The following is a 22,344-nucleotide window of genomic DNA, read 5'->3' as shown; positions in this document are numbered from 1 at the left end:
CAGTCGGTTTTCCACGGTTAACCCCGGTTTTTTTATTTTTTTTCTCCGATTTATTTCTTTAGATCGGTTTTTCCGTCGGTTTATTTATTTTGCGGACGTTCGTCCGTCCGTTCATTTAAACTAACGTCGTTCACCCATTAGTCACAGACAGCGAACGTTCGTTCGTTAGCCTGTTCGTCAGTTTTTCTTTTTTCAGGGTTTTTCGCGATTATTTTCGATCGTGATTTCTGACCCGATTTTCGTTTTAGTTTCTTTTCGCTCGTTTATCGGAATCAGACGATTCAAGTGCCTAGATCTTCGTCTTGAAGCCCTCTTTCTGTTTAACCAACTTGAACAAGATTTTGGTACTGTAAAATTTGACTTTAGTACAGATTAGTAATCAGATCTTGTTTCTTTCGCAGTTTGAGTTTCGTTGCTCCGTTTGATTTGATTCTTTTTGCAAACCGGAGTTCTTTAGTTGGACTTTCTGGTTAGATCTTCTTATTTTAGTTTTACCCATGCATCTTTGCTTGATTTCTTATGTATGTTATTCTTTGTTTGCGATAGAATTCCCGGAGTGCGAAGCGTGCTACTACGAGTCCCTAGGTTTTGCGGATCGTCAGCAAGGCAAGTAACACATTGATCATACCCCTTTATTACCCAGTTTTTATGCATTAGATACAATCCTCACACATTGCATGAGTAGGATCTCTTAACATGTGGGTTTGGGAAGTAGATGATGAGGTAGAACCTATTACCTGTTTATTATCAAACCCCTGGGAGTTACTTCTACGTTATGCTTATATTGCTATGCTATGCTCATAGACGTGGATTTGGTTTGAGTGTATCCATGACAGATGTGAGGTGTTAATTAATTGTTCAACTTAAGGTGGCAACTTTAATACACATCTGGGTGGATTGCTTGTTTGGGCACCTGGAGAATCCAGTATTGTCCTAGGATATCCTGGAGTACCCGTGTGAGCATCCTACGGTCCGCCACCCAGACTCAAAGGGATCATAAGATTATTCATGCTAGAAACTTCGGTGTGCAGCCACAAGCCATTATGGGCTCTGGCATAGTTGAGATGTTGTGTAACCTCTTTCAGTGGTGGGCTAGCAAATGTAGAGGGAAAGTAGGTGTAACTGTCCACCCAGAGTAAAGAGTTAATGCTTCTGAAAGACTGTGTCTCGGTCATCCGTTTCTCAAACACCCTATAGTGCGAGAAATCCAACGGAGGCGATCAAGTCTTGTGGGGAAAAGTGCGCAAACCTCTGCAGAGTGTACAAACTAATCATGGTTAGCCGTGTCCCCGGTTATGGACATCTTGAGTATCTAGTACTTGGATTTTCCTATTGTATCTCATCACTCTAATTTAATTTGTAAGGTTGATAATTACCTTTAATTGGGATTGAGTTGGAGGAACCTTCTCAATGATGTTTCAACTACCATGATAGTTAAATAAAATTTATTCCTTTGTTGTAGGGAAAATTTGGCTTTTCGCAAAAACATATAACCATAGAGCCTCCACCAGCCATATATGCATGTAGTGATAGCATTATTCTGTTCATTGCTCTATTGTGTTATTTTGCCAGCATATTCCATGTGCTAACCCGTTTTCGGGCTGCAACGTATTATGTTGCAGACTTTTCAGACGATGAGTAAAGGTGCGATAGGTTGTTGTCATGCACTCAACTATGCCGTTGGAGTTGATGGACACACTTTATCTTCCAAGCCTTCCGTTGTTATCGTGTTAGATGGCCTTAAGCCATATTTATTGTAATAAGTTCTCTTTGGAGACATTTGATGTAATAAGCGTGTGATTGCTACTCTGATATAAATCCTTCGAGTACTGTGTGTGTCAGCATTACCAATCCAGAGATCACACTGAAGCACAGAGACTTGACCGTTTGACGCCAGGTTGCTACAGAAACCTTCGGGAGACTTATTTTTGGAACGGAAGCAATCCAGGAGACTTGGAGTAGACGTCAGGGAAGCTTCGAGGTGGCCACGAGGCAGGGAGGCAAGCCCCCCACCCTCGTGGGCCCCTCGTGGCGCCCCTGACCGACCTCTTTTGCCTATATATGTCGATAGACCCTAGAAACATCAGGGAGCAGAATAGATCGGGAGTTCCGCCGCCGCAAGACTCTGTAGCCACCAAAAACCAATCGGGACCCTGTTCCGGCACCCTGCCGGAGGGGGGATCCCTCACCGGTGGCCATCTTCATCATCCCGGTGCTCTCCATGACGAGGAGGGAGTAGTTCACCCTCGGGGCTGAGGGTATGTACCAGTAGCTATGTGTTTGATCTCTCTCTCTCTCTCTCGTGTTCTTGAGGTGGTACGATCTTGATGTACCGTGAGCTTTGCTATTATAGCTGGATCTTATGATGTTTCTCCCCCTCTGCTCTCTTGTAATGGATTGAGTTTTCCCTTTGAAGTTATCTTATCGGATTGAGTCTTTAAGGATTTGAGAACACTTGATGTATGTCTTGCATGTGCTTATCTGTGGTGACAATGGGATATTCACGTGATCTACTTGATGTATGTTTTGGCGATCAACTTGCGGGTTCCGTAACATTGTGAACTTATGCATAGGGGTTGGCACATGTTTTCGTCTTGACTCTCCGGTAGAAACTTTGGGGCACTCTTTGAAGTTCTTTGTGTTGGTTGAATAGATGAATCTGAGATTGTGTGATGCATATCGTATAATCATACCCACGGATACTTGAGGTGACATTGGAGTATCTAGGTGACATTAGGGTTTTGGTTGATATGTGTCTTAAGGTGTTATTCTAGTACGAACTCTTGAATAGATCGATCCGAAAGAATAACTTTGAGGTGGTTTCGTACCCTACAATAATCTCTTCGTTTGTTCTCCGCTATTAGTGACTTTGGAGTGACTCTTTGTTGCATGTTGAGGGATAGTTATATGATCCAATTATGTTATTATTGTTGAGAGAACTTGCACTAGTGAAAGTATGAACCCTAGGACTTGTTTCCTAGCATTGCAATACCGTTTACGCTCACTTTTTCCACTTGTTACCTTTTTATATTTTCAGATTACAAAAACCTATATCTACCATCCATATTGCACTTGTATCACCATCTCTTCGCCAAACTAGTGCACCTATACAATTTACCATTGTATTGGGTGTGTTGGGGACACAAGAGACTCTTTGTTATTTGGTTGCAGGGTTGTTTGAGAGAGACCATCTTCATCCTACGCCTCCCACGGATTGATAAACCTTAGGTCATCCACCTGAGGGAAATTTGCTACTGTCCTACAAACCTCTGCACTTGGAGGCCCAACAACGTCTACAAGAAGAAGGTTGTGTAGTAGACATCAGCGCACCCTCCTACCTCGTGGTCGCCTTGTTGCGTCTCTGACTTCCACTCCAAGTCTCCTGGATTGCGTTTGTTCCAAGAAAGATCCTCGCGAAGTGTTGGGGATATTACCACTGGGCGTAAACCGGCCAGGAGAGGCCGAGTTAACTTCATAAGTAGTTCATCTGTATCTGAAGCCCATGAAGACAGACGGTGACGCTTCATGAAGGCCCGGGGCCCAAAGCCGGTTTAAGGCATGTAGACACAAACCGGCATTGAGATGTAAACTTGTGTTGTAAGATATGCGTAGCAGAGACCGAGCCGGACATGATTATGAGCCAGCTTCGGAGTCTGTAAACCGACGGGCGTCAACCCATGTATATAAGGGGACGACCCGGCGGCGGTTCAGGGAGAAGAGAAAACAACTCAAGACTCAGGCAAGCGTATTCGCTCCCTGGTCATCGAAACCCCATCAATTCCATCACAACTAGACGTAGGCTTTTACCTTCATCGAAGGGGCCGAACTAGTATAAAACTCTGTCTTGCGTCCCTTGTCCGCTTTAACCCCTTCAAGCTAACCCGTAGCGATGGCTCCACGACTAAGTCCTTTCTCTAGGACATCTGCCGTGAAAAAACCACGATAGTTGGCGCCCACCATGGGGATATCGCACGATGGTTTCAAGTTCTTGGAGGGCAACTTCGAAGGACTCAAGGGTTACGCTGTGGGCCGGATGACCAAGAGTCGTCGTGGCATGCTCTACATCGACGATGCGGGCTGGGGCCCCGAGGCCGGCTCAATCGAGTACGGGTACCGGGTCCCCTTTGTTAGCATACACGTTTTCATTGGCAAGATCGGCGAACCGGGCCCTGAGCCGGACATCTGCACCGACCTCGTCGAAACGGCTCAGCGTGCGAGATCTGCCCGGGTCAAGCCTGTCATGAAGCGTGCCTTCGTGGGAGTTATCCATGGAGGGGAATCTGAGGATAGATTGGAATCTGGTGGTGAGACCGTCGTTTATTCCGGCGACGAGTCATCGACTGGAGAGACCGAGTCGTTATATCAGTTACAAGATGGCCGGATTGGGGGCTGTTCCGATGGCGACAGTATTCCGGACCCCTCTGATCTGCCAAGCTGGGTGGCGATCTTCATGGCCGGCACGCAACTAGCGCTCCACTCTTCGACTGCAGTGGCGATGATTTCAGGATCAGCAGCGGCGGCAGGGGTTGGGGCAGGAGGCCCTGTGCGACCGCCGGCTCAGGTTCTATCTGATTTATTTGATATGTTGGCAACGCTAATGGCAGAGGTTAACCCGGCGGATCAGGATACACACAATGCGGAAATCGTGAAAGTGAAAGATCAGATCACCCAGGCAAAAGCCGACTTAGCAGCTGAGGATACTAGGATAGCCGCGGAGCGGGCCGCTTGGATGCACAAGCTTACCGGATTATGCTGGATCAGAGTGCATCGAACGAAGTCCTGAAGAGGAGGCACCGATCTCGCCTGCCGCCGGTTTATGGAGCTAGAAATCTCTTTAACACCCCATGAGCAGGAACCAGCAATCCGCCGATGGTAAACCGGGCAGAGGCACCCGGAGTAGGGGCGCCGGTTCAGCCACGTTTGGTGGATCCACCTCGTCAGAACAACGTGGTGGTACCTCATGTCCCCACACCACCGAGTCATTATTCTAACCCAATGGACAACATTGTCGCTGCCGCTTCACGGCTGGCGGCCATCCCGATCGAAGGCGATTCTCCAGCAGCGGTCGAGACACGTCGGGTTAAGGAGCTTCTTCAGACAGCCTTGATTCAATAGGAGGCTTATTCATATAGTCGCGATCGGGTTCATTCCACTCCCCGTCCAAGCCGGAGTTACAGCAAGCGTATGGATGAACTGGCAGTGTCAAGCAATGCGCGGAACCGTGATCCGCCCCGTGGCCATATCCCGGCGGGTGGTGCCGGTGATGCTCAGGATGTGGTGGGCCGGGCTCGGGCATGCAGAGAGGCCGAGTTAGCGGCGCAGCACGAGGCCCGTCTGCTTACTCCGGTTCATCCAACCACATCGGTGGAACCAGGAGTTACCTCTAGTTCCTTGGGAGTGCCATGTCTTGTCCCGGCGTTGCGCAATGTGCGCCTGCCCAAAGATTTCAAGGGCCCGCGCAAGGTGCCGAATTACACCGCCGATTTATCCGCTGAAACATGGGTTGAAAGCTATGAGATGGCCATGGAGATGTTGGACGTGGATGATACGGCATGTGCGAAGTACTTCACCATGATGCTAGAAGGAACGGCCCGCACTTGGCTAAAGAACTTACCGGCTAATTCTATCAGGTCATGGGCCGAGTTGAGACCCCGGTTTATTCGGAATTTCAAGGATACATGCAAGCAGCCCATGTCAATTGTGGACGTAGCTGCCTATGTCCAGGAGGAAGGAGAGTCAACAACCCATTGGGTGCGCCAGGTTTCGGAGATTTTGCATTCATCAGACCGCATCAACGCTGACACCGCAGTTTTAACATTGGAAGGCAATTGCCAGTTTGAACCATTGAAATTGAAGTTGGGACGGCTTAAACGTCATTGTAATGACATAGGAACCCTCATGGCTGCACTAGTGAAGTATGCCAACTCTGATAGTACCAAGGATCCTGAGTCTGACGATGATAAGACAGGGAAGGGAAAGAAGAGCGGCAATGCCAAGGTGCACCACCACAACCCGGTGGGTCATGGAAACGGCGGCAAGTGTAAAGCGGACCACGGTTTAGACTTTGTGGCTAACACTAATACACATGACAAGGGCCAGCAGCGTAAGGGTAAACCGCCCCGGCGCAATGGAATGCCAAATCCTAACCCGGACCATTTGTCGTATCTGTTAAACCAGCCCTGTCCAAAGCATGGGACGAAGGAGGAACCATCCACACACCTCTAGAAAGATTGTTACATCATGCAAGAGTTCAAAAATTCTGACTCTTTCCGGTATGACCATGGATCAGGAGGCGGTTCAGGCGAATAAACCAGAACCTCAGCTAAAGCGGGGTATCTGTTGTTTTCTTACATCACGTGTGGTTACATGGAGCTTACAAAGCGGCGTCCGGTTTACCCCTTGATTTAGCTTCTTAAAGCTTGATATCAGATCACTTGGGGGCTTGGTCGTATCCGAACCATAGCTACACCTCTTGATCGGTGCAATGCCACATCATCACTTGGGGGTTGGTCGTATCCGAACCATAGCCACGCCTCTTGATCGGCGCAATGCCACAGCATCACTTGGGGGCTTGGTCGCATCCGAACCATAGCCACGCCTCTTGATCGGCGTAATGCCACAGCATCACTTGGGAGCATGGTCGAACCCGAACCATGGCTACGCCTCTTGATCGGTGTAAAGCCACATCATCACTTGGGGGCTTGGTCGAACCCGAACCATAGCAATGCCTTTTGATCGGCGTAATGCCACAGCATCACTTGGGTGCTTGGTCGAACCCGAACCATAGCAACACCTCTTGATCAAATTTGGGGCCTGGCAGCCCGTGAAAAGCCTCGACTACAACGGTTTTATTTGCCTTTTGCTAAGTTTCTTTTTCTTTTGCTAAGATTTGTGATGTTTTCAAACCAGTGTTTATCAACCCGGTTGGGCTGTCAACTACAAGTTGTCAGTACATGACCAAGTTATAATCCGGAGACTATCAGCCCGGTCTGGTTTTGACTAATAGTCACCAGTATGGAATAAGCCGGTGTTTATCACAACCCGGAACGGTTTTGTAATAAACCGGCATTATATAACAGGAGATATTTTTACTCCGGATTAAGGTTATTACCTTCATTATAAGGTTGGTCAGCCAACACTATGCCTAAAGGTCGCAGGTATCATATATTTCCATACTTGGTTATCTTTTACAACCTTGGTTATAAAGCTTGGTCATATATATAGTTGGGTATCATGACCCGGCCGGTGGTAAACCGCCAGGGCGCTTTAAGCTTTTTATCTGCAGGAACAACTGGAATAAATAGCTATGGATTATGAACATCATCTCTCAAGCATGGCGGATTAACACGCATCAGTTGCAGATAAATATGCACGAAGGCATAACAGACCAATTGTTTTAACTAGCCTATTACAAGGCGTTTCAGTACCCAAAGGAATAATTGTTTCTCAATAAACATTGCAGTATGGAAGATTAAACCCGCCCCCGGGTTATGATCACTGAGCAGCTTGACCTGACGGCTGCGGGTCATCTTGCACCGGTTCTTCTTCTTCGTCCCTACCCAGCGGCTGGAAGTCAACAGTTGTCCAGTCGATCCCAGTTAAAGCTTGGAACACAGCTTCGTCGCTTATAAGGGTGGACGGTTCAATATCAGGGGCATAAGTGTGCTTACGGATTGGAGGGATCAGGCTTTGAGCTTCAGGAGCTGGTGCAGCAACCCGCTTGTTATTGATATCATAACTTGCCTGATAATGTGAAAGATCAGCTTCTTCAGCAAGTTGACAAGCCAGTGGACGTACTTCCCGATTTATGGCGCGGAGATCTTTAGTGCAAAATTCTGATCCGTCTTCTTTCAAGCTTGGGTAGCCTTTAGCCACGTCCATCGGATCAAGATCAGGCACCCATGCTTTTGCCCGGGTTAGCGCGGTCAGAGCGCCAGCCCTTGCAGCAGACCTCTTCAGCTCTTCTATCTGGGCAGGCAGCATAGATAGCCTGTCTAAGGTATCCTTGATCAACATCGGGGGTGGCTTATTGTGCGAAGTGGTGCAGATAATCCGTTGTGCGCCGGTATATAGTTGCTCTATCAGCGTGTAGGCAGCTTTCAACTTCTTCTGCACATCAGAGCCCAGATGGCTAAATGCGGGTTCTTGTATCATTACAAACATCAGTAAACCGGCAACGCATGAGAGGATATGTTGAAAGCATAAAGGAAGGATGCTTACCAAACACAGCAGCGGTCATAGCATGCACTTGCTGCTTTACACCAGTCAGATCGTCAACCACCGATTTAAGAGCGGCTTCTGCGTTTTCAGCCCTTTTTATCAAAGCGGATTTTTCAGTCAACCAATCCGCCCGCTCTTTGTTGAAGCCCTCTTTCAGTTTCTCCATAGCGCCTAGAGCGCGGGTCAACTCTTCCTTCGCTTTGGAGGCTTCAGCTTGCTGGGTTTTGATGTTCTCTTGCAGATCAGCAGTTTGGCGTTCCTTCTTGCTCAGCTCCGCCTGTAAAGAGACAGATACATAATGAGTTGACAGTACATATTTGAAGTACCAAGCACATAACAAGTTATGCCCTTAGTACTTGGGGGCTAATGCATATTTGCTTTTACTCGGAAATTTTTACAAGTCCCAACCACAATACAAGTATTAAGCTTGGCACTTGGGGCTAATGTGTGTTTGCTCAAAAAGCTGTTGATATGGGAACTCTTCTACAGTCCTGGTTCATCTTTATAAAGTTAAACCGGCCCTTGGGGACTATACCGGCGACAGAGCAGTATGGCAAATTTTAAGGAACCGGTTCATCTTAACGAGGTAATCCGGTCTCTCGAGGCAAAATATGCAAAGATAAGTTGTGACAGAAGTCCCGGTTTAGATCGGTATCATAAACCGCCACTTGGGGGCTACTAGGAATAGATAAACTACAATTGGACAAAAGAGAAAAATGGTAGTTACCTCATATCGCTCCTTCATTAAGTTTACCAAACTAGCTTCATAATCACGGCTGGTATACAGACGGTTCAAGAAGCCAGAGTGAATGTCTTGAGCATTGAGATGGGCGTAGCTTGATAAATCGGCATTCCATTTGCCTTTGCCGATAGCAGAGAGATCATCCTTGGCAGTATGTTTTGACAAAGCTACAGGATTGCCAGGAGTGGTGTGGCTAGTGCCAGTAATCATAATATCATCATCTTCTTCGTCAGCAGCCTTCACCGGAGTTGGCGGTTTATCAGTGTCCTTAACTGGACTGACCGGTTTGTCATCAGTTCGGACAAGGCTGGTTGGCTGGTCTGCATGGCTGGTACTGTCAACTTGCACTTGTTTAGCTTGGAAGTCATGGTCTTGAAGCGGCGGATTGTGAAGCATGGCATCAACATCGATTTCTCCCGTCTGTGGAGCTGTTTCCGGTTCAGTAGCTACATTATCATCAGCCAGTTTGTTTAACCGAGCTTTCTTGCTGGGTCTTGGCTTGGCGCTGCGAAAAGATAGACATAAGGATCAGTACAGTATGTAAAACACATCAAGAATAAAGACATGTGCATAACTCACCCAGGAACTGTTTTGAGGGGTGGAAGCTGTGTGGCCGAGGACTCGCCAGAGGATGAGTGAGAAGTACCCTGATAATTTGAATCAGACGGGTTAAGAGGCTGGCGAAAACAACCTGCTTTTGGGCATGAAGTATCAATGGGACAAGAGACCTGTGATCGGCGTTTCCGAACCGGACTGTTCGGTAAACCGGCAGAGGTAACTACCTGGCCGCTGTGCCGGGTTGTACGGCGAGCTTCATGCTGCTGCGTCTTCAAAATAAAGTTTGGGTCCAAATAAGCAAGAGGGTGAGAAAATTTTACTTTCCGGTTTGCTTGACGGATTTTTTATGTTGGCAGAGGATCTGAATTGGAGGAAAGAATAGTTAGCTCTACGTCCTCAGCGTGACTGCCTTCAGCGTCGTCCTGATAATAATCATTGTCAATGAGATGTACGAAAAATGAACCAAGAGAGTCAAGTTCTACCTCTGATTCCAGTTTACGCACATTGTCATCAGCTGGTAGATCAGAGGATGCAGTGGTCCTTCTCTTGGCAGGTTTCTTAACAACCTTGGTCATTGGAAGAACTGGCTTGACCGGTTTGTCTTGCGGTTTTGCCGGTTTATCTTGTGATGGTTTCTTGTTCCAGAACGGATCAGCACCCTGTCAGAAAATAATCACACTCTCAGAGAATATTTGGACAGAAGCAAATTCAGATACAAAGGATTGTATTATTCTTACAGCTGGTGGTTTGTTGAAGGTGCAGAAAGGGAGTAGTCCGATTTGGGCACAGACGGCCTCCGGTTCGTTCAGTATTTTCATTACAGCTTTAGTGACTTCTTCGTCTCTAAGCTGAATATCAATGTGCCGTTGAGCATCCTTCAGACTACCCGTGTACTCACACATCAAACCGGGGCGCCGGCTTAAGGGCAGAATGCTCCAGCTTATCCAGCAACGAGCAAGATCAACTCCTGTCAAACCGTTCGCCATGAAGGCTCTAAGCTTTGATAGTTGGGGAGCATAGTTGGCCCGTTCTCTTGCTGTCAACCTCTGAGGAAACGGGTGTGTGTTGCTCAGGCGTTCAGGGCGGTAACCCGGCAGGGGGTTTTCGTCAGATGGAGAGGTATCCATGTAGTAAAACCAAGTTTGGTTCCACTCTTTGGGGTGACTGTGGAGTTTGGGATGGGGGAAGGTGACTTCTTTCCTCTTCTGAACTGCCATTCCGCCCAGTTCCGTATTGGGTCCATCTGAGAACTCGGTGCGACGGTTTAAATGAAAGAAATCCCTAAACAGTTCGACTGTAGGTTCCTCTTGCAGATAAGCTTCACAGAATACTTGGAAGTGGCAGATGTTGGTAACAGAGTTGGGACCGATGTCTTGAGGGCGCAGTTGAAAATTGGCTAGCACATCTTGGAAATTTTTTGAACCGGGAGGGCTAAAACCTCGTCCGAGATGATCAGCAAACACGACTACTTCTCCATCCTTGGGTGTAGGAGGATTCTCCGGGCTAGGGACCCTCCAGTGGATGACATCTTTCTTGGCTAAAGCGCCCGTTTTAACAAGGTTGTTTAATTGCTCCTCGGTTACTCGAGAGGGAGCCCAATTGCACTCATAGACTTGTTTAGCCATGACAAGGAAAATCTGAAACATGAGTATTACTGGTTTAAGATTTACAGTGGACAACTATACAGCGGTATGAGGATACTAGCATATAGGTAAACCGGATTTGGTTATTCGTAAACCGGAGTCTGGCAATGGAACGGTGTAATGCATTGGCAGTTCAACAGGGGACTAATGGTATCAACCGGGTCATCATTTTTTCTGTGAGGTTAAACCGGCCAATCTGGTATTCAGAGGGTGTAAGAGAAGGAAGAAACAAGTTTCACATCTTGCTATGGTAATTTCAGATCTACCGCGCGTATGAAAAACAAAATATATTCTGACCTAAATTCCAGTGTACTGAAGGTTCACCAAGATGAGATGAGTTGGATATCAAACAGGTGCTGAAACTGCTAAAGCGCGAGATCTATGTGGTCTAAACTACTACTACACGAGACCTATGTGGTTTTTGGATCTAACCCATGGATATAAATAAGGGAAAAGAAGGGCGGCGACGAACACCGATGAACGACAGAAACCCTAAGTGCAGATCTATGGTAAGAGAAAGGGGAGACTCACGGATGTTGTTGAGCAGCGGCGGCGCGCGGAGGAGTTCTGGTATGTTCAGGTCGATGCAGCGGCCAAGGTTGGTGCAGTAGTCGAAGGTTGATGGCGGCGGCCGAGGTCGAAGGTTCGGGCGTCGCGAGGATGAAGATGAAGCGAAGAGGCACGAGGGGGAAACTGGAAAGACCCCTGGCCCTATTTATAAGGAGATAAACGACAGATGCGAAAATTGAGGAGCCGGATTTTTGGATATAAGGTGATGTTGTTGCCTCGATTGTCGGAGGCTCGTTAATGACAGGTGACGTCATGACGGTTTACCAAGATCCTAGAAGATGATGTCATGGCGGTTTACAACATTGTGTGAAGATGTTGAAGAAGAAATTTTCTCAAGTATTGAGGATTGACATGAACCAGTTCAAATCAATCTGGGGCCTAATGTTGGGGATATTACCACTGGGCGTAAACCGGCTAGGAGAGGCCGGGTTAACTTCATAAGTAGTTCATCTGTATCTGAAGCCCATGAAGACAGACGGTGATGCTTCATGAAGGCCCAGGGCCCAAAGCCAGTTTAAGGCATATAGACACAAACCGGCATTGAGATGTAAACTTGTGTTGTAAGATATGCGTAGCAGAGACCGAGCTAGACACGATTATGAGCTGGCCTCGGAGTCTGTAAACCGACGGGCCTCAACCCATGTATATAAGGGGATGACCCGGCGGCGGTTCAAGGAGAAGAGAAAACAACTCGAGACTCAGGCAAGCGTATTCGCTCCCTGGTCATCGAAACCCCATCAATTCCATCACAACTAGACGTAGGCTTTTACCTTCATCGAAGGGGCCGAACTAGTATAAAACTCTCTCTTGCGTCCCTTGTCCGCTTTAACCCCTTCAAGCTAACCCATAGTGATGGCTCCACGACTAAGTCCTTTCTCTAGGACATCTGCCGTGACAAAACCATGACACGAAGGTTTCGTTCCATTTAGATTCCATTTGATATTCCTTTTCTGCGAAACACTGAAATAGGCAAAAAACAACAATTTGCACTGGGCCTTCGGTTAATAGGTTAGTCCCAAAAATAATATAAAAGAGTATATTAAAGCCCATTAAACATCCAAAACAGATAATACAATAGCATGGAACAATCAAAAATTATAGATACGTTGGAGACGTATCAATACCTACCGCTGTTGTGCTGCATCATCCCTTCCTCTTTGGGGAAATACCGACGTGGCTTCAAGCGACATCAACAATGCAGCGGCCCCTCCTAGCCACCGAGTTCGGCGCACCCACCGGCAGTAGTGGTGGGGTCGTGAAGGGGCGCCTCCAGCAGGTCCATGACGGGGGACATGTCCCCAAGAACAGAGGGCTAATGCTCAGTAGCCACGGTGAGGGAGGGCTGGGCGCCACACCCAGAGGGAGGCTGGAGACTTCCAGGTCCGCATCGAATTGGACTCCAGGGGCCGGGAGCACCGGCGCGACATGCGATTCCATAGGTAGCCCCTCTAGCAAAGGGGCAGCCGCGCAGGCGGCCGGCGGCGGCAGTAGTGGAGGTGAGCGAGGCGAGGAGGACGGGAGCACCAGCAAGCCCACATTGGAGATGTCGCTCTCCTCCTCCGGAAAAGGAGGCAATGGGGAGGCCCGCACCTGAGAACCGAGGTCCGGAGGTGCACCCTCGAGGGTAGGGAGCGCGAGCTCGCTGAGTAGGGCGTCAGTGGGCTTGGCAACGGGGAGACAACCATGCGAGCAAGCTGAGAGATCTTGGGGTGGGGAGTGGCTATGCTTCGACGTTTCTTCCGCATCATCATTTGAGGGGTTCGAGCAGTGGAGACGGTGGTCACGATAACCACCATGTCCACCCAAACCACCATCTCCGGTGTTGGCACCACCATCCCACCTCCAGCCGGGGGAGGTAAGGGATGGGCGAGGGCGGGCTCCGGAGCAATCTTGAGGTCGTAACCCAAGTGATTGAAGAACATGTGCACGGTGGCTTAGAGCTTGGAGGTGTCTAGGCACTGCACCTTGACCCGCACGGCCTTCTCCTTGAGGAGGGAGAGCTCATCTACGACGACCACTTTGCCCAAGATCTAGGACATGCTGCGAATGACCCGTTCCTTGTGAGCAATGGCCGGAAGACACGTGATGGTGATCCAGGCGGTACCAAGAACTGCCACAGACGCTAGGTCGACATCCGGGGCGGAGATATCCACAACCATCTTGTTGAGCGCAAGCGTGATCTCCGCACTCCGGGAACAGTAGCCGAAGCTGATGGAGTCAGGGAATACCACCGAGCACTATTTTTTGGCGATGGACTCAACTTGCCAATCCCAATCAGCCGTAGTGGTACACAAGTGTTTAAGCTCAGCTAAGATTTGCTCTGGAGAGACTGCACCCTTGCTCAAAACAGTGACAATGGCGATTAGAGAAGGTTCTTGCTCCTCGGGTTCCAGAAGCTCCATGTGGAAGAAGCCAAGGCCTTCGATGTCATGGCCATACATCATCAATTCCCCCTCCACTGAGCGGTCGAGGCAGAGGAGGGCTGGGTGTCCCGCTTCCTTGCACACATTGCATATGGGGGCGTTGGGGCAGTTGACTTGGTAGTGGCAAAGCTTGCCGCAATTGAAGCACGGGCAGACTATAGCTCCTCCTCAGGCAGGGGTCGAGCAGCACGAAGGAGTTGGCAGCCGAGGCCTGGCCGGGCTGGTGGTGGGGTGGCATCTGCTACTTCTTGAGCTTGCGTTGGTTTATTCCTTGAAGAGAAAAGGGTGATGCAGCAAAGTAGAGATAAGTATTTCCCTCCTTTTGAGAACCAAGGTATCAATCTAGTAGGAGACAACGCACAAATCACCGAATACCTGCACAAACAATCAAACAACTTGCACCCAACGCGATAAAGGGGTTGTCAATCCCTTCACGGTTACTTGCAAAAGTGAGATCTGGTAGAGATAGATAAAAGATAAAGTAAATATTTTTGGTTGATAGATCGGAAAGAAAATGATTGCAAAAAGAGTAGATCGGAAACTTATATTGTAGATCGGAAACTTATATGATGTAAAATAGATCCAGGGGCCATAGGTTTCACTAGAGGCTACTCTCAAGATAGCAAATATTACGGTGGGTGAACAAATTACTGCCGAGCAATTGATAGAAAAACGCAAAGTTATGCCGATGTCTAAGTCAATGATCATGAATATAGGCATCACATCCGTGTCAAGTAGACCGAAACAATTCTGCATCTACTACTATTACTCCACACATAGACCGCTATCCAGCATGCATCTAGAGTATTAAGTTCATAAAGAACGGAGTAACGCATTAAGTAAGATGACATGATGTAGAGGAATTAACTCAAGCAATATGATGAAACCCCATCTTTTTATCCTCAATGGCAACAATACAATACGTTCCTTGCTGCCCCTACTGTCACTGGGAAAGGACACCGCAAGATTGAACCCAAAGCTAAGCACTTCTCCCATTGCAAGAAAAAACAATCTAGTTGGCCAAATCAAACCGATAGTTCGAAGAGAATTACAAAGATTTCAAATCATGCATATAAGAATTTAGAGAAGATTCAAATAATATTCATAGATAACTTGATTATAAATCCAGAATTCATCAGATCTCGGCAAACACACCGTAAAAAAGTATTACATCAAATAGATCTCCAAGAACATCGAGGAGAACATGGTATTGAGAATCAAAGAGAGAGAAGAAGCCATCTAGCTACTAGCTATGGACCCGTAGGTCTGCGGTAAACTACTCACGCTTCATCGGAAGGGCAATAGAGTTGATATAGAAGCCCTCCGTGATCGAATCCCCCTCCAGCAGGGTGTCGGAAAAGGTCCCTAGATGGGATCTCACGGGTACAGAAGGTTGCGGCAGTGGAAAAGTGTTTTCATGGATGCCTCTAGTGGTTCGGGGATATATGGGAATATATTGGTGAAAGAATTAGGTCAGGAGGTGCACGGGGGGGGGGGGCACAAGGGTGGGGGCACGCCCTACCCCCCCTAGGCGCACCCTCCGTCCTTGTGGTCGCCTCGTGGCTCCTCCGACTTCATCTCCAAGTCTCCTGGTTGTCTTCTGGTCCAAGAAAAATCATCGCGAAGGTTTTATTCCGTTTGCACTCCGTTTGGTATTCCTTTTCTGTGAAACTCAAAAACAGGGAAAAAACAGGAACTGGCACTAGGCTCTAGGTTAATAGGTTAGTCCCAAAAATAATATAAAATAGCATATTAATGCATATAAAACATCCTAAACAGATAATATAATAGCATGGAACAATCAAAAATTATAGATACGTCGGAGACGTATCAGCATCTTCTTCGTCTTGGCGTTCTGCCGGCCATGGTTGTTGTGGGCCGGCGGGGGCGCCTGCTGCTGGGCATGAGGTGGCTGGCAGCGACGAGGTGGGGATTGGCGGTGAGGGGACCGGACTGGGGATAGGGAGAGCTGGTGTGCTCGACCGCGCAGAGGCCTGGGGAGCGGGAGGACGCACGGGCGCGGGCGCAGCTACCTTGCTGAACAGGAGATGAGCGATGTTGCGTTCGCCAGTTCTCCGGCGAGCGATGGCGATCCCTTGGTTCATCCCACGCAGGAGAGTGGTGGGAGTCGTGGCCATAGCCCGAGCCCCCAGCCTCCCTAGGTGGGTGCTCATTCTAGAGCTGGCAGCGGAGGTTGGGTTCGAGGCGGCGAGTTTACGGGAAGGCTGATCACCCGCTGGCCGGCCTCCATTGAAGTGGCGCTTGGGGCAGGCCGTGCCATCATCGCGGACGCGAGGCATGGCCGCAACTTCCGCAAAGGACCTGGTCGGGGGGGGTGGAGAGCGCCGGAGAGTGCATGCGGTATGACCGTGGAGGCAGATCTCGTCCAGGGTGGCAGGGGAGCCAATGCTAGGGTTAGGGGTTCCACGAGGTAGCATCAGCTATCTAATCTGCCGGGGAGGGAGATCCTAGACTGGCTCCCGAGGCCCATCCAGAGAGCCCCAGTCAGCAGATGGGGGGCCCAACTCAGCAGTGGTCAAATAAACTCCTAGCTCCGAGTTGGTGGGCTCCAAGACGGCCTCGAGTTGCTGCAACCTACCTGGCAGCCCGACTCCGCAGCGGTCAGATCAACTCCCAGCTCCGAGTTGGTGGGCCCCAAGACGGCCTCGAGTTGCTGCAGCCCACCTGGCGGCAGCTTCCCCGATCCCACAACCAGTCTAGCTTTGGGTTTCCCCATCCATCTCCGGTGCAGGCGGCGGGGGTTGCGACAGCGGCGCAGCGCGCCATAGGGCCGGCCGAACCCCAGGGCCAGGCTCGCAACCATGCAACCGAAAAGTCATGAACCGCACAATGAACGGGTGGAACGGTGAGCAACGACCAAGGGTGGCGAACCAGGGAGCGGCAGGCGGGAGCAGAACGAAGGTGGCGTCCCGGCGAGAGGGCTCCCATAGCTTCGCACAGGGAGAGGAGGCCAGACGTCAGGACACCAGAGTCGCACCCCTATCCAAACAGCCAACGACACCCCAACCGCGAGGGCGACGGCGTCGGCTCCAGCCGACGGGAGCACTCAAAGACGACAACCGGTGGGCATGGAAGAAGCCCCGATGCCGACGAGCACGACTACCACGCTTCGAGGCCATCGGTCCCCTGGACAGGCTTACGCACGGTGGAGGGCAGGTGCGCCAAGAGACGGCGGCAGATCAAACGGTCGAAGGCGTCATCTTCCTCCTCCGCAATGTCCGCCCAGATCGCAGCGGGCAAGCGAACAGTGATGGTCAGGGGAGCGCCACTCACCGGCGAGGGCGCGGCAAAGGAGGGGGTTGCTGCGGGGGGTGTCACAGACGGGGAGGGGGCAGACGGTGGGGATCCAGCAGGCGCGGGGAGGGCGCCCGACGAGTCGCCACCAAAGGGTGCCTGCATTTCAAAATCCGCGATCTACAGGCAGCAATTCAGCCTGATTTAGTGTTTGAAATGCTTGAAGTCGTTAGTCATTGAATGCTAAGACCTCTTCCGAGTGAACTAGTTTTTTTTACGGACAAGTGAACTAGTTTACATACATAAGCAAATAGCCACTAAAAAGCAATCAGGTTAATGGGTTCTTAAAAGAAATATTTCGGACAAAACAGATAATTACGACACATAGGCTAATGCATGAAACAATCAGATGATAAAGGTGCTTATAAACAGATAAAGTAAAACATCTAGACCTTCCTGGACGCTTGATCATGACGCTGCGGCTGTCCGTGTACTCGTCGGTTACGGGAAGCAGACACGCCCTCATGTCCAAGATCTGCCTGTACATGTCGTAGCATGCGTATGCGTCCTTGGCCACGTAGGTTATGTAGGCTAGATTCAGAGGTACTTCCCACGTGTTCAGGTTGTCTTCTTTCATGTTGGCGTATCAGGGGTCGATGATGGTCTCAGCGAGGTCAACCACGGAGTCCTTCTCCTGCCCGTTGCTGATGATCTTGTATTGCTTCTGGATGTTGACAAGCTTGTTGCACCTGATGGCCGAATCGTCGCGTTCTTCCTTCTCTCCACCATAGCGAAGGTGCAGTCGGCGCTGCCGATGAAACGGGCGAATGCTCCAGAACCTGGTGCAGCCACAGGACTGAGGCGAGGCAGAGCTTCACCGAGTCCGTATCGTTGGTGTACATCACATTCAACTTGGTGCGGCCATAGGACTGAACGGCGAACTCAAAGGGGAACTCCTTGCTGAAGTACATATCCAGCAGGCTCACCACTCGGATCGCCATTGGAGTCTCTTCGAGTGAACGAGTGTGTAGGCGGCGGCAGCAATTCGTTTTTCAGCTCTTGGGGAACTGGATTCAACAGTAAGCTGAGTGTGTACAGGCGACAACAGTTACTACCCCTCCCTCGTCCGCTGCACGCCCGGCAGAAGATGCACCCTCGGCCACACGTCGGTTCACGAGCGGGTCTGTATTGGTACTGTAATAACAGGAGTTAGTGGTCACTTCACTTAAATTTAATTAGCTTTAATAGAAATTTATACTTAAAACAAGCAATGCATTCGCTCCTTCTATCAGTGCCACAGGATCAACATGCACAACAATTAGAATTATTATTCTCAGGACGCTCACGATCAGCACATTTGTCGCACTTTCACAAAGATAATACTACCAAGTTTGAAATGTTTGTTATGGTTGTTGTCCTCTGCATCATCATGTCGTGTTTCCCAGCTTGCAAGATTCAGAACCAACAAATAAGATCCAAATAATAAGTACAACAAAGATGCCTACACATCTCATTGATTCCCAGCTTGCAAGATTCAGAACCAACAAATAAGATCCAAATAATAAGTACAACGAAGATGCCTACACATCTCATTGATTCCCAGCTTGCAAGATTCAGAACCAACAAATAAGATTCAAATAATAAGTACAACAAAGATGCCTACACATCTCACTGATTCCCAGCTTGCAAGATTCAGAACCAACCCATTAGAGCCTTTTGATAAATTGAATATCGGGATTAAATCCATCTTGGCTAGCCATGTCATACAATCGAAGAACTTGGCGAATGCTCTTGACCGTCACAACATCTGTAGTTGAGTATTCCTGTTTGCACAGCGCAGATAATAAAGAGCATGATTACTATAATAGTGGCACTAGTGGAAGTCAACCTGCAGCTCCACCCGATGATTCAATTCATGCCACTTTTTCTGCAGTTTGCTTGAAATGAAGCAAAGATTGCATCATTCAGCTACGGCTCATCTTGCAAAGGCTAATAAAATGTTGCAAGAGATTACCAGCAGAATTTGACGGAGATTTTGGAAACTCCAATCACCATTTTGTGCAGTTCCACCAAAATTGAGAGATGTTGCCCATGTAACATTTTAGTTGAACTGCACAAGACACTCATTCCAAAAAAGTGTTTTGTGCAGTTCACCAAAAGGTCACAATAGCAACAAGGTGAAATGGATATCCCTATCTGCACAAAAAGATAGAAAGTAAACAGTTGCTGGTCAATAAGAATATACGAAACATATACAAAATGAAAAGAAGCATCTTAATTATGTTCATGGCAATCACGCAAGGACAGTAGAAATTTTAAAACGTCAGCAATGCTTCATGTTACCAGAAGCATTACGATCAACAATGAGATTCCTCAAATATGGGATTACTTTAATGGTGGCATTGCTTGTTTACCAGACACAGTAAATCAACAGCAGCTAAAGAGTTGGTTTAAGGGCATGGGACCGTGGGGACACCAGGACACTCAGCAGTGTAAAGGAGCAACTTACTTATCATACTGGGGAAAACAGCAGGAGTGCCATTTGTAACAAAGTTTAATTGCATCTTATCACTGGAGGCATTAGATTAAAAATAACACTGGTTAGACATGTCCCTAAGGTAACAGTGTGATCGCTTCATTTTACATGCGCCCTTACATTAACAACAACAAAAGGTTGGTATAAGAACATGCGACAGTGGACGCATCGGCACAATGTACCTACAAGGAGGCATAAAGTGGTGATGCCGAGTTTGTTCATGCTATGTGAGGGCAGCAAACCTAATCCTGGAGACCTTGTACTATGTGAGGGCAGCAAATCTAATCCTGGAGACCTTTTACTATGTGAGGGTAGCAAATCTAATCCTGGAGAACTTTTACTATGTGAGGGCAGCAAATCTAATCCTGGAGACCTTTTACTATGTGAGGGCAGCAAATCTAATCCTGAGACCTTTTACTATGTGAGGGCAGCAAATCTAATCCTGAGACCTTTTACTATGTGAGGGCAGCAAATCTAATCCTGGAGACCTTTTACTATGTTATGGCAGCAAATCTAATCCTGGACATATTCTGTTAACTTGTCCACCAGCCGCCACTTTCTATCCTTTTTTCAACCAATAATAGATCTGTTCCTTATCCATTATTTCCCTTTTCAACCAAGAGACCGGTTGGGTATCCGGTCTCTACTACTTTCACCATATTATTTCCTCTTTGAATCAAGTCCTAGATTCATGCTACAACTTTCCCCCCTTTCTTCGTTGTTTGAACAAAGCCCTAGATTCGAATGCATGAAGTAGCTTTACCTCTAATAATACTAAAAATTTAGGTGGCTTTGGAAGAGCTGATGGGAGTAGAAAAAGATGCACATGCAGACACGTGGGGAGCTGGGGCAGTAGAGCAAGGCCGCTTTTGAAGAACTTATACCTGAGGGTCGCCGGGATGTCGACGGCGGCAGGTCAGATCTGCGGACAATACGGCAGGGAGGAAGAAGGGTCGGAGGACCTCCCGAGGCGGCGCTGTGTCGGAGAGAATGGCACGGGCAGAGGATCGGGCCCCTCCGGCAGCTATGGGTTTCCTCCCTCGGCGGCGATGACCGCGTGAACGATGCACCTTTTAGTCCTCTACACACACCGGCCGAACGGATCCGGCCGGATCTGTGACCAGCGGTGAGCAGAGAGAAAATGTCGCTACCGCTGTCTTGTTTATATCTGGAGAGGATGAGAGAATGAAGAGAACAACCCTAGAAAAGCAAGCGCTCAGGCCCCTGCATCCATATATAGTGGAGTGATTATCTTTTCTCACTCCACAACAAGTGTTTCAATTTGTGTACGTGGCATTAAAGAAAAGAAACTCTCTATTTAAGGTGACTACTGTGCGACTCCTACTTACTACTAGTAGTACTACAATATTGTTCACTTGTGCTCCCCACCCCTCCATTCATTGAACAACCCCACGGGTGAATAAACATATAGTAAGTATTGAATTTATATAGAACGAACAAGCTCGAACTATTTTCGCGTAGTTAAAAGTAGAGGGCGGGCCTTTTCCCGGACAGTACGCGCGGCAGTTTTTGGGTAGGCGGTTTCACAGAGAGGCGAGGAGGGTGAGCGAGTGGGGCTGTGCGATATGACGGCGCGTTACTGCTGGCAAGACTTGTGATATGACCACTCACTATAGTCATGAATTACTGGCGCTCCGACCGGGGTGATGCCCCCCTTCCGTTCCGCGCTCTAATCTGGTGCATGACACATCGACCCGGATTCTGGCTCTCCCACATGTCGGAGTAGTAAGAAGGAGCAAAGAATGATGCGGTATATACTAGTACTATACTACAGTACTACTCAGGTCAGAGGAGTGTGAACCACGGCAGCCCAGTGAACCAGCAGTGCGAACCATGGTAGCCCAGTGAACCAGCAGTAGAAAACAATGTGGTGATATGGCCACAAAAAACAATGTGCTACGGTCCACACTGTAGCATGTACAGTAACACTCCTCTTCGTTTGGATCCCTGAGTTAGAGCTAGTTTGGGTTGAAATAGCCTCAAATTATCGAAACAAGAGGGGTTAGTTTGAGCTAGTTTGCTCTAACCCAGCTAAAAAAACTAGCCCGGTGGAGAGGTTCTAATTGGGTTAGTTATCCTCGGGCCCACTAAAAGAGAAATAAAAAAAATCTCCCCTGCCCGCACCAGATCGCTCCCCCCTCTCGCACGACTCCTCTCTGTTCCCCATAGGGCCGCTCGCCCTCTCTCTTCCCCGGCCGCCCTCTCCTTCCGGCCTCCGCCGCCCTACTCCGGCCGCCCTCTCCGTCCGGCCTTCGAAGGTCGCCCCGCTCCCCCTTCACCAGTCGTTTTTCTCCCTCTGTCGTGCGCGGTGGCAGCGCATCTACCAGGGAGGTCGCGAGAGGGGTGAGTTTGTTCGTTCCTTCTCTGTCTCACAGC

The sequence above is a fragment of the Aegilops tauschii genome, chromosome 3 (genome assembly GCF_002575655.3).
Source record: "Aegilops tauschii subsp. strangulata cultivar AL8/78 chromosome 3, Aet v6.0, whole genome shotgun sequence".
Taxonomy (NCBI): domain Eukaryota; kingdom Viridiplantae; phylum Streptophyta; class Magnoliopsida; order Poales; family Poaceae; genus Aegilops; species Aegilops tauschii.
This window is presented reverse-complemented; position numbering follows the sequence as displayed.